This window comes from Anser brachyrhynchus, assembly GCF_964034855.1.
Source record: "Anser brachyrhynchus genome assembly, chromosome: 3".
Classification (NCBI taxonomy): domain Eukaryota; kingdom Metazoa; phylum Chordata; class Aves; order Anseriformes; family Anatidae; genus Anser; species Anser brachyrhynchus.
The window spans coordinates 94,768,228-94,784,529 of NC_137696.1; the positions used below are offsets into that span (position 1 = coordinate 94,768,228).

Genomic DNA, 16,302 nt, shown 5'->3' on the forward strand with positions numbered 1-16,302 from the left:
TAAAGAAAGGATATAATAAAAAACAAATCTATTTTAGCATGGCTATAGTATCCATAAGTGTTAGTAGTAGGAATGCTTTCTGTATTATTCAGCTCTTGCTCTGTGAATTTTAGTAGCACTCTTGTAGGGTCAGTTCTTCCTGCCCCTGTTGGTGTAAGTCTCTCAAGCGTTGTGCCAAACCTCATCTCTATGTTTTATGAATCTACTTGTCCACATAACAATGACAAAATTTCAGGTTGGCAATCTCTCTTTCTCAAAAGCATCTTTATCTAGAACTTTTTTCGGTAGAGGGAAAAAAATGCATCCATCATACTCCATCTGCTCTGTCATGCAAATACTGCCTTGTCACTACTGAAAGGCCAGCCTGTCTCAAAGCCTCACAGATTGAATGCCATTTGCCGCAGTTCATTCAATAGCAGAGCTAGCTGCCTGTGGGTGTAGAGAAATTGAGTTAGAGGCTACAGCTGAGCGTGCTTTAGGTAGTGTAGAGGGCAGCACCTTTGCTCAAAGGGGAACTTTTCATTTAAAGATAAATCTGTAAACGTATAAGAAATGAAGTTGCACTAAATAGTAACTGTAAGTTTCTCTCTACCCAAATTTTGCTGCTGATGTGACATCTTAAGTAACTTGTAAGTGCAGCTTTGCAGTTTTGTTGTTACCCAAGCTGAAAATCCTTTTTACCTTCTTAAAACTTTGGGGTTTAAAAGACGTTAGATCTTCTGGGGAAAAGGGCCGGCTCTTTTGTTTTTCTGGCATAGTGTGAAAGCTGGCTGTTGAGTCATGTACTCTTGATGCTGGTAATGTTCTTGATATTTCCTGAAGAAAAAGTGGCTGGAACAGCATTTGTCACCTGAGCATATCAGAGTGGGAATGGACAAGCAGCACGTGTAAAACTGAGGCATTTTTGTTTGTTTTTTGCAGTTTTGATTGGGGGGGATGACTTGTAGAAGAACAAGTGTTTACTTGTAGAGAATTTGAGGGAGAGAGGTTAACAGAGAAACTATGAGCCTCAAGGGTCTTTGTTACAATTAGAGCCAAGGCTCGTGAATTAAAAATTCCAGTTTAGAGAGTACACATAAATTACCTCTTGTTTTAACCTGACAAAGACTTGCAGTTGTACGGAACAAAATAGGAATTGTGCAAAGGTTTTCTGATGAAACTCAAAAGCAAGGTGAAACTTGCTTGTAGGTTTTATATTTAATTAAGCACTTAGTCAGGTTTGCAACAGACCTTGCCTTCTCTCCTAAGTCCACGATCAGACTGCTCAGAGAGGAGCTTCTGAGACTGCAGAGCTCATCTGAATCGGGGAGGTTCCAGAGCTTAGTTTAGGTATGAAAATAGAGGTGTCCTTTGGGTATTACATGTCGAGTAATTTGGGGGCTTTCTGTGAAGCAGTTTACTTCAAATTCATTTTGGGGGGGATGCTGCTGCTTTACTTCCAGGTAGGTTCTTCGCCTTCCTGTCAGAATTATACAAGGTAAATCTTACAGAATGCTGTCCACCTTTGTGATTTTTATTTTTTCCTTATTAACATCCAGATTGTACAATATCTATGTTAAGAAAACATAACTGCTCCAAAAAAAGCTTTGTCATGTATTTATTTCTGCAGCTCTTCTAACTTTATTCAACTTACAAAACCATACAAAAGAAATCAAAGAGGGAGGTAGACTTAAAAGTTTCAGTTGAAACCTCAGAGTTTTGTTAAAGCCACTGAGTCATGACAGAGATTTTTTTTACTCAATCCTCTTCCTAGCCATCAATCTAAAAAGTTCATTTTCTGTTATTTTTGTAACATAATTTCCTTTAATTCTTTGTGTTTTTTTGATTTTTTTTTACAGTAGACTGCCTTTTATGTGCGCTGAGTTGACTGCATTTGGTAATAAAAATGAACATGTTTTTGTTATATCATGCAATAAGCCTGTATTAAAACTACAAAGCCAATTTCTTACATTATTCATGTATCTAAGAAATTAATTAGACATTAAGTTTTCCTAATGTAAAAATCCATAGGTCAGTGTATATTTGTTGTAAAAAATATGCTAGTAAGCAAAACAAAATACTGAACAATCGAAGATCTCACCAACATCCAAAACCATTTTGCTTGGTTCTGTGTCAAGCAAAAATGACCTTGTTTAGATTTTTTTTAACACTTAGCAGTTTTCTTTGGTTTCTGTGAGTTCTGGTGCTCCCTTAATAAATGTTTTTTCTTTAGAGTAAGACATCAATAGCAGTGAGAAAGAAGGCTTTACCTATAACTAGCAAAGCTGCAAATTCTTGCTAAGACTAAATAATGTTGCAGGTCACATTTGGGATGGGGGAGTGGTTTCGTTTTTTCATTGTTTTTAGTCTTTGCACTAATGGTCTAGAATGAGTCCTGCACTTTGTGCAAGTAGGCTTTGAAACTTTTCTAACTGGTGTCTTTTAACAGCAAAGTGTGTAATTGCATTTGGAAGTTATGCAGCAAAAAATGGTTTTGTGCCATGTCCGTCTTGCTGAAACCAATCTGTACCAGCAAGGAAATGCAAATTTTGATACTTATTTACATGAAGAAATGAGGTAAACTCTGTTATCAAAATTTTCTGAGTAAAACCATCTCAACCGGAGACACTCGTGAACACTTGAACTCTTGTCAAAAATTGCAGAGCAGGGGAGGAGTTTCTGCTGTAGCACAAGGACAACCGTGCTAATCCTCGTTTCACAGGAAAGTTTTATTTAGCGTAGCAGCCTTGTTACTAAATACTCACCAGTGCTTAGCAGCAGCATCTCAGGAGACTAAAGCTATGTGGGAACAGCCTGGACATGGAAGTGGGGGGCAGAGATGAGTGCCATGGCCAAGGTGTGAGGGAGCAGGGGATTGAACCTTAATCAGAGGTGGCTGAATCTAAAGCTGCTTCTTGGCCTCCTGTACCCAGAGAAACTGATCTCTGTCCTTACAGGTTTGTATTTTCATTTTTCTATTTTTGCCTGCACTGTTAACAAGCAAATAAGCCTATCTGATAAGCCCCGAGGGCTGTTTCTCAATGTTGAAGTGGGATTTTCTGTTTTGTTCGACTTTCCATTCAGGGCTGATGTCCACGCTGGATCTGTGCACCCTAGCAGTTGGGGCTTTGCAATAAATATCCATGCCAGCCTGGTGCTGAAGCTTGAACCATCAATTCACTAGGTTGTACTGACATCTGGTGGCAGTTTGTATGCTTAAATTGTGTTTCAGACGTGTTCTGGTCGGAGATGAGGCAATTACCGATTTACAGTCTGCTTTCTTCTGTATTTCAGTAAACTGAGAAAAAACATGGCTCTGTTTGCTGGCTGCTATTTTCCCACTACCTTATTTCTGACTCTTGAAGGAAGAAAAATAGTTTAAAACTGCTGAAAATGTGGTGGATTTTTTTTTTGGTTTTTTTTTTTTTGAAGCTACGTTTTTAAAAATGTATTCAGAACTTTAGTTTCAGGTTTGTTTTTAGTGTGTCCTGTAGCAGTTGCATGGAGGAGCCCTGCCCCATTTTTCTTCAAAGTGCTGTAAAGTGGCTATTTTGAGAGGGAAATGAATGGGATAGTTTTCTTCATTTGAAGCCTTGGGCACTCGCAGTTGCTGAAGGAGATCTCTGAGGTGCATCTCCATTTTCTGTCTTCCCCTTTAGAGATCCTGGGGCTTCTCTTTACATATCCAGATATATACATACACACTTCCAAAATGTAATGCAGAATGCTCTGAATGGGGAGAAAACAAGAATTCATTGATGTGATCTTCAAGCAATTGAATATTACCAGGAACAGAAGTTGCTGGACACACTTCCAGGAGGAGGCAGGTGGAAAAAAAAAATAAAAAAAATAAAATTTTGACAATTTGGAGGGAAATGCTTCATGCAGAAAAAGGAGGTGAGCAGTTTGCAGTCTTCATAGCCGTGTCAGGCTTTCCTTCTGGCCATGAAAGGATGGAGACGTAGGAAAGGGGGATCCACTGGACTCCAGCTAAGCATGAAGGATGCCTACTGATTTGTCTGCTCCTTCCAAATCTTAATTCTTGCTTCACTGTTGCTTGACTGTTACGTCATGATGTTGCTAGCTGCTTTTTGGTGACTGGAGGGATCAGTAGAAGAGGCACTTTGGGAAATATCTCCAAAAGTAAAAGCCACGCAGTCTTTCTGCAATATTCCACTGGGCAAGCAAGAGTTTTAAACACCTTGAAGCTTTGACTGGGACTGGTTCTTTTTAAGCTCTCTGTATTCAGGATCGGAATTCAGCCTTAGTATTTTGATCCTCGTATGTGCCACTTCAGATGGATCAGGCCACCTGTCTGTGGTCAAATTAACCTTCCTTGTGTGCATTATAGATGAATTTTGAGTGGTTTTGGACACCATTTCAAGCTTTCATTTGTAAATAGAGGTATAAGGGGGCTTACCATGTAAATAGTGCCTCATTAGTTTAGCTAATGCCATAATATCTGCAATATTCGGTGACTCTTTTCCCCATTTTACTGGTAATGAATGCATGAAAAGTAGCAGACGTCAATTCATTTGTCAGGCTGTAAGGGTGTTATACCTCACACAGGAAAGAAAGAACTCTCTCCCTGTTTCCAAACGGAGGGTTGTATTTTCAGGTCGTGTACTGTTGGGTGTTATAATCAAGTGGCTCTTGATTATAACAAATATTCTGTAAAGTGAGCAGTGAGTAATTTGTGTGTGTTGGCACCCAACTTCTTGTCTTCACAAGCAATTAAATATCTAACTTGCTAGACAGGGAATACAATAGGGGTGGTTTTCTTCAGCGCTTCCATCTCGTGCTTCATTGTGAAATAAAGTGAGTGAACAATGGCAGTCCCTTTACGGTGTGACCTGTGTTGTGCAATTCCGGATCTCTTCCAGGTGACAGCGGGGCACTGCTTCAGTTGGGTTTTGGGGTGGTTTTCCTTGTCATTGTCACATTCTTTCAGCAGCCACTTCCTTCGTAATTCTGTATTACCTTTTACAGCCCTATCCTTTGAGTGTAGGGCAGCCAAGGGAAGGAGAGCAGGTTCTGGGGTCAGCCAAACAGAGTTTCACTAGCTCCTTGCCTCTTTGAGACCTGGGGTAAAAGGCTTCACTGCAGCAGTTTGTTCTTACGTTGTAATAGCTTTGCTGAGACCATGGTCACCCACGTGGCTGGCTGTACCAGTAGTGCCTGCCCTTAGCTGCTGAATTCCAGCATAGCCCCGTGCAGGACTTGGCTGGCAAGTCACCATTTTTTTTTCCTTCTCAGACAGCTATGGAAGGGCCTGCTTTGCAATGAAAGCTAGTTTTCTTTGCTGCTGGCTGTTTAGATGTAAGCGAGGAACTGTGCCTAACATGCGGTAAGCGCCCACCCCTTTGGCAAAGGGGCACGATGTACTTAACTTGCTGCCCTTCCCCAAGTATCTCGCCTTACAAGCATTATTCAGGCTTCATAAGTATTGATTAAAATGAAATAGCCACCTGAAATGGCTCGGAAGTCAAAGGCAGGTGATAGGGAAGCTGTAGAAATAGTGGACCTGTGTTTAATGTGATCATTTAATTGCTGCCATGTTCTCCTGTCACTCGTTTTGAATATAATCCCTTCAGAGCAGGGGTTGCTATGTGTGGAGTATAAACATGGTGTTTATCAGAAGATTTCCTCAGGTTGCTTGAAGTTGTTATGAATATCTGGTGGGCAGCATATCTGAAACATATATGCAAAACTGACTTGAAAGTCCTGAACCGCTTGTATCACTCATTTAGATGCTGAAGAAGAACATAGAGCAAATTTCAAAAGGGATTGTGGCAGTCCGTAACAATATCAGACAATAATATATTGCTTAGCATTTATTCTGATATTTCTTGTTCTGAATTTCAGGTTTGCTTTTTCTTCACCTGTTTGAGTATTTCCTTGTCACTGCATCATTTACCTTGATAAGTTTTCTTTCTTTGTGTGCAGACAGTATGTTCGCTGGCTCTCATAAATTTTCTTCGATACAAGTCTAGTAGCTACAGTAGTTCATAGGCATATTTTGAAAGCAGATTTCTTTATTCCTGAAAAAAAAAAAAAGCCAAAGCAGTTCTTTTTTTTTTTTTTTTCCCTACTGCTTTCTCTTTAGCAAATATAATATTTTTGCTCTCGGTATTTTACATGGTTGTGTTTTTTTGGTCTTAGGGAGATAGTGCTGAGAGGGAGATGTAAATAGTTTTTAAGTTTCCATATCATTTCTATATATTTATTTTCAAAGTTGTCTGATTTTAAGACCCAAAGTTTGAATTGTACAGGGAAAATAAAACAATAGCAAGTAGAAGTTCTAAGCAACAGTAATAAAAGATGCAAATCAAGATGATGATATGATTCATCACTTGAGTAATATATAAAGAAGAATTTCATCATAGCCCTTAGAGGATCAAAATAGGATCTGTTAACAATAGAAGTATCAGATGCCTGTCTGCCAAAGGATGAGAGCGCCGTGGTAATTTCAGTCTGAAACCACAACGGTATTGTATTTTCTGCTCTCTCTTGTCAAGGGTTGGAGTCCCTTCCGTAAATCATACTTCAGCTGGAAAGCCGTGAATGGGAAATGTAAGGCCTGGCCCTAGACAGCACTTTTTGAGTGGAGTTTTTAGGAGAAGCTGCATCTTCTGAGCGTAGCACTTGTGTAAGAAACTTAGCTGCTGACCAGAGAACTCATTTATTCATCAGGGACAGCTTGAGAAGGAAACTTTGTCATTCTTGCAATTCCTTGGTCAGAAATGCTTAGCCTTTTTTGCTGCAGTTCCTATTACTTTGTAGCAGACTGGAAGTTGAAGGTGGTCTGTACCTTCTGATTTATTATTTCAGCTTTTCAGGTTCCTGTGCATCTCCTGTGCCTTCCTGTGAATTAAAAAGTGGGGCATGCAATTACATCGTCCCCCTCTTTCTCTCTCCTGCTGCTGTAGTTCTTTGTCTTGACCAAAGCCAACGGGGGTTTTGAGACTGCAGGAACAGGGCTCTTAGATATGTGACCTGATTTCCAGAAGTACTGGAATGAGATGCAGCTCGTGGTAGAGGAGAAACTTGTACATGAACAGTAACTTATTCCAACTAAAACATACATTGAGCCCAAAGGCAAGCTGTTTCTTCAGAAAACTTTTTAATATACTGTGCCGTGAAAGGAACGGCTTGGTGAGAACAGCACCAGTATTGGGGCAACCCCTTCTGTGGATTAAGTGCTCAGATAAAGCTCCTCTGCCTTTTCAGTAGCGAATGAACTTTTCTTAACTTAGGTTGTTCTGGTTCTGTGAGGTGATTCAGGTCCCCAGTTACTTGCACATCTGGTTTTGCACATGCTTTATTTTTTTAAAGCAGAGACTATTAATAATCTTCTTGCGAAGATTTTCTCATGTTGTACTACAACCTGTTTAAGTGAATTTTTACCCTCTTCTGAGGATTTTGGCTTTTATTCTACATGAGCAAAACTTTTTGCTATGTATGACTAGATTATCTTGGGTTTTATTTCTTTATTATTTTTTTCCTTTTCTCTTTCCCCTAGAGATGATATATCTAAAGAAACTGAATACGTTATCTGTTTCTGAGAGGAATGTATCATTTCAAACATATCTAGACTGCTGTTACAATCATCTGTTATTGTATAATTGGAGACTGAAGCTTATCAAGCCATAATCTTTAAATGTATCCTTTTCCTCACGGTACTCAAAGACACCCCAAACCCATCATTCCTCTGATAATTAAATAGAGCTAGATATTGTGTGTATTCCTCTAAGCCAGCACTGTAGGATACTGCTCTTAAATTGTGTTAAAAGCTTTCAGTCCTTTAGATAAATTACATGATAGCTTTTACTTGTGGAATGCAAATAGTCTTTTCTACCTGAGTCTTTTTTTTTTTTTTTGGTTAGTGTATTCATGTGCACTCATTAAAATGATGAATTCTCTCTTTTCTGCAGGCACAACTTGAAGAGATTCAGGAACACTCTGGAGTGAACCGGCAGGAAGCCTTGTAATACAACTGTGGCAATGAGAGTGGCTGTCCTCGGGAGATGCTGCAGCTCAGCTTTATCGTGATCTTCTTTCTTACACCTCCCAATATATGCACAAAGGACTTAATTTTGTTCAGGATTCATACGCTGTAAAATAGTCATGGGTATGAGGTTTATTCCTCCTTTTACTTGATGCCTGCATGTTTCCTGCAGTCAGTGATGAAGTCTGTACTAAGTCTGCTGACATTTGGTCTGCTTTCAAGAGTTCTGAGTGACAGGTACTGTAAACATCCTACACTCTCAGCTGTGGAAACGTAGAAGGCTGGGAGAAGGCTGTTTACTCTCCCTGCCTCGGAAATCATCCGGAGGGCAAGGATGGAATATTGTGAACTCCATGTTCATTGTATTTCTGACAGCGTGTATTTCTTATTTTACGTTACAGTGTCAGTAAACAAGTGACAGCATTATATCATGCCGTCGGTGTCTTGCATTCTGACTGAGGTTCAAACCCATAATAAGAAGGGCCTTACAGATATGCCTTATCTGCCCTCCTGGTGTGAGGGAAACTTAAATAGTAGAAATAATATGTTACAATACCTTCATACTTAAATATGAGATAAAACAGACCTATTCTACCATTTGTTCATAGGTAGTGGTATGTACAAGTTACAGTGGAGACACTTTCAGGTTCGTGCATCAGAAGTCTATTTAATTGAAATCCTCCTTAAATGTTTGTGTCTTGTGTTCTAAGATTCAGTTCATGTTTTCCTACCCAAAAGAACTAGGAGTGCCTCAAGGTAAAGAAGTTCTAGGGGACTTCAAGTTTCAGTTTCTTTTCAAAGAAATTGAGGTATCAACAATGATTAGCTCAATCTCTAAATTAACTGAATTAAAGATACAAGAGTATTTACCTTACATTCTCTGCTCGCTTTTGTCTGCTACTTGCCATCCAGACTGTATTATTCTTTGTGCAATCTCTCTTCCTCTTCTTCCTTGTGTTTCTTTCTATTTCCCATTAGCTAAGTAGGGCTTCTCACTTTAAATGCAGAATAAGCTTAAACATTTTTTATCCTTTTAAATCTAATACCCTACTGGCACAGTCTAAATCCTCATGAAATGTAATTTTACAGCTATTCTTAAGCAGTGACTTTGGCAGAAAGAATATTATTCCGCCACTTTTTTTATTTCTTTATTGGAAGGGACATCTTTTGTGCTTTCTAAGAAATTTTTCATAATGCGGTTAAGTTCAAAGATCACCTTCTAGCTCCTTTTGTGATAGCATTCTTATGTCTGAAGATCCTGCTGCTTCAGCTTTTTAGCAAAGGTATTTAAATAAAAATCTCTGGTATAAGAGATGTTCTAGAGAGTTTAAATATCAGGGTTCAGAAAGTGATGGAGGTAGAAAGAGAACAGCAAAATGGTAGAAGATCATGTAAGCATTTTCTACAAAATGGACAAAAAAGAATTCAAACCATTAGGTAGATCTCAAAAAAATAAAAGTACATGATTTAAAAACGGTACATGATTTGAAACAATTATTTGGAAAAAGGAATCGGAGAGGAAAACAGCGTCATGGAGTCTTAGTGCTGTAGCCAAGGAGTATGTTCATGAGTTGAGGTCTGGCTGTGCAGTAACAAGTACCACTTTTTCGGGTTTGTGGGGTTTTAACTCATGATTTGTATAGTGATGTTACAAGTAAGGTTAGTCTTGCAAAATGATTGTTTTAAGGAGAAATGAGCTGTTCAGGCTAGTCAAACGATAGAGGGTAGTATTTCCTAACACACATGGTTCCCTTGGCAGAGAGAGATCTCCAAGGGTGATGGAGCACACAGCTACATCCTCCACTGTATGGCAACACTGCTTGTAGGCTGTGCTGCTGAGGAGAGACCTCCCCTTGAAAGAAAGTATCATCCTGAATTTGTGTGTGTTTTTATTACTATTATTTTATTTAGATTTGCTTTAGGTTTGGAACCATTATTTTGTGTCAAACAAAAACTTCTCTGTATTTAGTGTTACCTATTTGTTGTCTAATGGTGAAATTCCATCTTTGATTTTATCAGTGTAAGCTGGGAGTGTTGGAGCTTTTCTCATGCGTTCTTCCCTGGCCACTCTTTCCTGTCCTTTAACTTGTGCTGGTACTGATGTTTGTTTAAACAGCCAGCTAGCTCAGTGGCTTGACCCAGCTGAAAATTAAACAAGCAAACCAGCTTTTATCTGAATCAGCTGAGTAACAGCTTACTCCACCACTGTGATGCTGTTGCCTAAAATGGTAATTCCTTCACATATGGCTACTTTTTGAAGGACTAGAACAGAGTTTACTTTAAATAGACCATCAAATCCTAATACAATAAGAAGGCAAAATCACAGGAATTTGTATATTTTTGTATTTTATTTGGTATTATTCTGTCAATGCTGTTTGAAAGCAATTGGAGGTATAGTGCTAAGATAAATTCAGATAAAATTGCTTTAATTAACATTCTTGATTTCTTGAAATCCATTCACGCTTCTGTTTCTTTGAAAGCTTTGTTTGTGAAGTCTAGTAGGCAAATTGTATTGGACATGGGGAGCTACCAGTAATTTTGCTGCCTCCACACCTTTAATTGTAATGGTATCCTCTGATGTATTTGCACAAGGCCGAGCATTGTATAAATAGCGTTATTCCTAGATCATAAGTTTTTTTTGTGTGTGTGTGTTTTTGTTTTTTTCCCCCAGGTATCACTTGCCAAGCCAAAGGCAAGCAAAATGTCCTTTTCTCTTGTTAATCTCATACTTGAAAGAGTTGAAGATTCTTTCCAGTCAATCGATTACACACGCAGCTTTCCCATTGTGAAGAAACACACAGGGCTTTTTCAAAACCCTGTTGCCTGTAATGAGTTTTGGATTGGGTCCACAGAGATGTAATTTGGAGAGCTACCGCAGCAAGTCATCTGTGGGAAATCTTTGTTTGTAGGCATGGGCTTTTTCTCCTTAACGTGTGCCAAGATGCAAAACTGACTTTCTCCATGTTATTCTTGGCACTGCTCAGGAGAGTATCATTCTTACATGTTAAGCTCAACATGCTCAATCGACTGATTGATTTTGAATGAGGAGGAAGAGGGTAGTTATTACTTATTATATTTTCTTATTGTTCAGTGTAGGAGCTAGTGAAAATTACAATATCCAAACTTAACACAGGTGAAACGTGACTTTTTTCTAAGTTTCAAAGTGCTGCTAGTGAGGGAAAGGAGAGGTGAAGGGGAAAGAGAGGTGACTTCTTATCCAGAGAGAGGAAAATGATAACCCTGTTCCTTTTCAGTACAAACACTTTCTTGATAATACAGCGAAATAGGGCAACAATTGTCCTTGATGCTTATACAAAAGTTGAGGATTTCTTTTATGCAGTAAATTTCACTGTCAGTGATTCTAATTCTGTGCATGAGAATTTAAAGTGCTATCGCAAGCTATTGTACTTTGAAGACCTCTGTTCTAAATTCAAAGGAAAAGAAAGTTTGCTTTGAATGAAAGAGGGGAAGAAAAAGCCATTATGTGGACTTCGGTCATAACTGCCCCTCAAATGAGCGGGTTCTAGATCTGAAATTTCTCTGCTATAGTTGAGATAAAAAACCATGTAAAAGTAACTGTCCTTTTGCAAAATGTAAACAGGTGTGGAACATCTAATGTTAATATGCATTTATATGCAAAAAGCAGATGAATGTATAATAGCATTCATTAAAGCTTATTACAGTTTAAAATAGATTAACTTAGCTAACATCTGAACAAACGCTTTTGCTTCAATTCTTGCTTCCTCCCAACTTAGGTTTTCCTTTTTATAAACCTCCTTGTACACTGAGTCTCTTAAAAAAAAAGCATTTTTAATAAACAGAATGCAGAAGCTGAAGCTTCTTTTATTCTTGTGTGAAACTTTGCTTGTTGTCAGCCCTGGGATCTATCCAAGACCTACTTAGCTACAGTTAGGCTTTTATTTCCTTATTTTGCTTTGTTAGCCTGAATTAAATGGAAAATAGGCTTTTGTAGCAATTGCTTCATATAATGAGCAAAGTTTAACTAACCAGTGCAGTCTGTGTCTACAAAGTATCTCGGAAGAGTTGAGGGCTTGCTTATTTTAGCATGTGTAACGTGATGGCTAAATTACATCTCATTTCACTATCCAAAAGGGAGATTTGAGTGAGGCTGTGTTGCATAAGCCTTACACTTGCAACACTCACTCCACTCCACGGGAGGAAATAGTTTTGTTCCTGCTGCAGTTAACAGGAAATTTTTGTTGCTGCCTCCATCCTGTTATTAAGGTGTTGAAATAATACTGCAGAGAGAGGGACTAATCCTGGCTTTGGACAGAGTCTCTGCACTTCATTTTCTCTTTTGCAAAAGAAGATGATGCTTTCTCACCGGGGAGGATACAGTAAGCAAAGAAACAGAAAAAAGAGTATTTCTTTTTTGCAATGAAGCATGTTTCCTAAAATCATAAAATCACAGTCTGGTTTGTCTCGTTATGTTGCAGCCTTTCACAGTGATTCAGAGAGATTGTACTGCTCGGTTATACTACTGGGGAAGAACAAAGGACGTGCTTACTGCAAGACCTAGTGCAGCATTATCATAAAGGCTGCTAAAAGCTCCCTCTTGTGCTTTTGGTGTGATGCCATCCTCCCACCAGCTCCAAGCAGGCCTGCAGCACCTCTTCTAGTGGTGGTTTTGAGCATGGACATACAGGGCAGTTTGTGCAGTCATACCCAGGTAGCTGGGGTACAGAGGTACACTGCAGCCCAGAAGTCAGCTCCAGGCCAGCCTCACCCCGCTTTCTGAAACCCTGGGCATCCTCTTAGACTATGGTAGGGTCCAAGCCACCCCTGCTTCATTGCTTATGTCAGCAGGAATAACTTCCACTTCACCAGATGTAAAGCTGAAAACAAGTCAACATTGTACCTACCTTTTCAGATCCTTATTTATGCATCACATCCCTCCCTGGTGGTCTAGTGGTTAGGATTCGGCGCTTTCACCGCCGCAGCCCGGGTTCGATTCCCGGTCAGGGAAGAGTTTTTTGATGGGCAGAGGCCAATGGGATGAGGTTCAACATGGCTAAGTGCCAGGTCCTGCACTTTGGTCGCAACAACCCTATGTAACACTACAGGCTTGGGGCAGAGTGGGTTGCAAAGCTGTGCAGAAGAAAAGGATCTGGGGGTGTTGGTTGATGCTCACCTGAACATGAGCCAGCAGTGTGCCCAGATGGCCAAGAAGGCCAACGGCATCCTGGCTTGTATCAGGAATAGTGTGGCCAGCAGGACCAGGGAGGTGATCATCCCCCTGTACTCTGCTCTGGTGAGGCCGCACCTCGTGTGCTGTGTTCAGTTTTGGGCCCCTCAGTACCAGAAGGACATCGAGGCCCTGGAGCGTGTCCAGAGAAGGGCTACGAAGCTGGTGAAGGGCCTGGAGCACAAGGCCTGTGAGGGGCGGCTGAGGGAACTGGGGTTGTTTAGCCTGGAGAAGAGGAGGCTCAGGGGAGACCTCATTGCTCTCTACAACTACCTGAAAGGAAGGTGTGGGGAGCTGGGGGTTGGCCTCTTCTGGCAGGTAACTAGTGATAGGACTAAAGGGAATGGCCTCAAGTTGCGCCAGGGGAGGTTCAGGTTGGAAATGAGGAGACATTTCTTCTCAGAAAGAGCAGTCAGGCATTGGAACGGGTTGCCTAGGGGGGTGGTGGCGTCACCATCCCTCTGGGGGTTTTTAAGGAAAGGCTGGACATGGTGCTTAGGGACGTGATTTAGTGGGTGATATTGGTCATGTGGGGGTGGTTGGGGCAGATCATCTTGGAGGTGTTTTCCAACCTTAATGATTCCATGATTTTATCCAACCAACAGCCATTTTGGGGCTTTCCTCTTGATGGGGGCTTCCACTTTGCCCCCAAGAGGGGTTTTGAGGAGAACCATGCCACGGCTGCCTAGCTTGGATGTGGCTCTGGCCACGGCTCCTGGCCGTCACTGAGAAATCCAGGGCACAGTCCCAAACAAACATGGGGGGGGCTCAAGCCCACCTCTCTGCTGGTCAGACAGTTCCCCTGTGAGGACTGCAGTGGCAGCAGCAGGCTTCGAAGACCGCCTGCCCGCGTCCTCCCCAGCCTCGCCGCGGCCTTTGTTGCCTGCCGGTCTCCCGGCGACAGGCTCTGTGAGCTCACACAGGGCCGGGCATAAGAGCAGGCTGCGGCTGGGCACCGCTGCTAGTGCTGGTGGTCACTGCTGCTAGAGCTGTTGGTCACTGCTGCTAGTGCTGGTGGTCACTGCCGGAGCTCTGCTCAGCGTGACAGCCATCTCCAGTGTTGTTTTGTGTTCATCAGGAGAGAGCAGGATGAAGTTCGACCTGGCTCTCCTCCTGGCCATGGCTCTGGCCGTGGCTGTGTTCCGTGCCTGTGGCCTTGGCCTCTGCGGCCACCGCCGATGGGAAAGGGTCAGGGTCAGCAGGAGCCTTGGCATCAAGCACCTGGTCTCCAACTGGCCCTGCAGCCTCGGCCTTTCCAGCTGCCCCAGCCGGATCCGGCTCAGGCTGAACACCATGGTCCCTTCAGAGGGCCCACAGCAACGTCCCGTCGGCACCGAGCGCCAGCCCTCCGAGCTGCCCTACCCCCTGGGCCACTACTGGGAATACCTTGCCCAGGGCAGGAGCGTCTGGCTGCCGTGCAATAACCGGGACGCCATCTGCCTCCTCGGCGTGGGGCTGCTTGCCCTCAGCCTCTGGAGAAGTGTGAAGAGATACAGCAGGCAGGTGAGTGGTGGAGGCGCAGTGTGCAGGAAAGGGCCAGCCTGTGGCGAGCGGACCACAAGGACCTTGGCCGCGAAGGCTTCCCAGGAAAGAACAAAACCCAGCAGGCATAAAGAAGCCTTAGCAGGCCCCGAGAGGCCCTCTGCCTCTTCCCCAGCCGCACGGCTGACAGCCGCTGGGAGCCCCAAGCATGGGCCAGGGCCTGCCGGTGCTGTTGTGAGGCCCCGTGACTGCCCGGAGCAGTGCTGTGAGGCTGGACGCTCCAGAGGAAGCCGAGCCCAGCAGGACAATTCTCCACCTCGCGAGCCCTCAGCCATGCCCTTCACTGTGCTGCTTCTCTTTTTGCTTCCAGGGAACGGTCCGGTGGGCCTCAGCTTCCATGGGGACAGACCACCGGGGAAAGGACGCTCTGGGTGATTGTGCCTCGCTCTGCCGGATGGAGGCCAATGCTGCTGTCGTGGTGAGGTGCCTGAAGCGCCTCTACCAGCTCCGCCTGCAGGAGCTTGGGCTCCCACTGCCCAGGAAGAAGGCACAAAACAAGTGCAAGAAAAGAACGGTCCCCTTGCATACCCTCCGCAAATTCATCTAGAGCGTGCATGCCGTGTGCCGGTGACAGGAAAGGCAGTGCGGCGAGTGAGTGCTGCTGTCCATGGGTTTGGGGAGGCTGATGCTCCAGGAGAAGGGGGGAGAGGAGCTAGGAACCCATGGCTGTGGGTTGCCCCGCAGTAGCCCATGACCCAGGAGAAGGGGCCCATGTCCCTGTGAGATGGCAGTGGCCAGGGAATGCCCATGACCTGTTGGGTTAGCCCTTGGACTTAGGACCTCCAAGGCCCGTGTGAGGGTAGGCATCGGCCCGGGAAAAGGGGCAGGTGGAAGGAAGTGCCTGGCTAATAATTCTGGCACAGCATTTTCACCCATCTGACAGTCAATTCTCTTCAGATTGACAGCGAGCCGGTGAGGCAGGACGCACCTCAGCCCTCCGAAGGCTCCTGCGGTGAAGGCACCTCCCCTGACAACTGGATGCCAACATCACCTTGAACACCTCCTCCCTGCACGGGCACCACCGACAATGCCAGCTGTCCCCTGGTGGGCTGCCCGTGCCCTGCCAGCACAACAGCCAGCGGGGACTCGGCATTCATCTCATGAGGACCTCCGAGGAGAAGTTCCCTTCTCCATCCTCCCAGAGGCACCGCTGGGACTGCTGGCATCCCAAAGGACATGGCTCTGCTTTGTTGCTCCACAGAGGACAGCAGGAGCATGCGTGTGCAGCAGAGCTGGCTGGGGGACTCCTGAACATCTCTGTTGGTAGCAGACCACATCTCCCAGCTGAATAAAGATCATCCATACAGGAACTTGTGTCCTTTTGGTACCAAGGGGCTTGGGGCAGCAGCCACACGGGAGGCAGTGGGGCAGGTGAGGGCTGCTGCGTGTGGGTTTTAGAGAACACACCTGCAGAGGAATGAGGGAGCTGGGCTGGGAGAGGAGAGCTGTGAGGTGCCGCCCAGGCGCCTATGCCCCAGGAAGAGAGACCACATCCTGGCAGGGTGCCCGTGTCCCACTGAGGTTTCCTTGGGGGTGCCCATGGCCCTGGGAGGTGGCAGTGGCTGGT

General features: G+C 43.5%; 1 long non-coding RNA gene across 2 annotated transcripts in view; it reads left to right on the forward strand.

Moving 5' to 3' along the window:
• LOC308191566 overlaps nt 1-16,302 on the forward strand; it is a 44,259-nt gene extending 27,957 nt beyond the window's left edge. Inside the window, exons 4-5 of one of the 2 annotated variants that reach the window (XR_013948124.1) lie at nt 7,914-16,256; nt 16,288-16,302. This is a non-coding gene — a long non-coding RNA (uncharacterized lncRNA). Of the gene's footprint in view, nt 1-7,913; nt 16,257-16,287 lie in introns of those variants that run through there. The other variant, XR_013948125.1, reaches the window with a different exon arrangement.